Raw genomic sequence first — 869 nt, forward strand, 5'->3', positions numbered from 1 at the left:
TGCTTTATAAAAACAAAGGACACACAACGGACGGTTATGTCCGTATTGATTGAGAGAGGAACGTAATTATTCACTCTCTCTGCTTCAGCCACGAAACCGATCTCTCTCTCTCTCTCTCTCTCTCTCTTCTCTCTCAGATTCCGTGTTGTTTTGCCTCAACAATCACAAACTTCTCGTCGTTTTTTTTTTTGCTTACTTCTTCTTCTCCATACCTAACCCCGATCTGCAGCAAACCAAAGCTGCTTCCTTTTTTGAAGAAGTCTCACGGTATCATGCACAATAGTATATCATATATATTCTCACACACTCTCTCTCTCTCTCTCTCTATATATATATATAAATAAAAATAAAAATATGTGTGTAGAGAAGAGATACTACAATAGTATCCTGGAGACCTGTCATTTCCACCCTACAGTAACTTCAGTTGAATCTCCCTATTTTTCTAAATTTGTTACCTTTTTTTTATTTATCATGTCACCGCTTAAAAGGAAACTCGATTTTGTTACCAAAAACAAAATTTAATGTATATATACAAAAAGGCAAACGAATCGTCGTCAGTCACGACGTTTTCAGTAAATTATAATCTTCAAATTAATTTAACCATAATTAACTATATTAATTTTAATTTAACCGTTGTTAAATTTTATACTTTTTTAGTTTTCTATAGAACGTACGGTGCATAAAAAACCGAGAGGGCCAATCTCAGCCGTCCGATAATGACGATTGTATGTAATTAAATAAGTCTATACCCCCCCCCCTACGATACCTACACGAGAGCGCGTGAAGCACAAAGCCTTTATGCATGTAAAGTAAAACTAAGACCGTTGCCGTTAAGACTTGACGGTGCCGTTAACCCACATCGTCTATTT

This window comes from Camelina sativa, chromosome 7 (assembly GCF_000633955.1).
Source record: "Camelina sativa cultivar DH55 chromosome 7, Cs, whole genome shotgun sequence".
Taxonomy (NCBI): domain Eukaryota; kingdom Viridiplantae; phylum Streptophyta; class Magnoliopsida; order Brassicales; family Brassicaceae; genus Camelina; species Camelina sativa.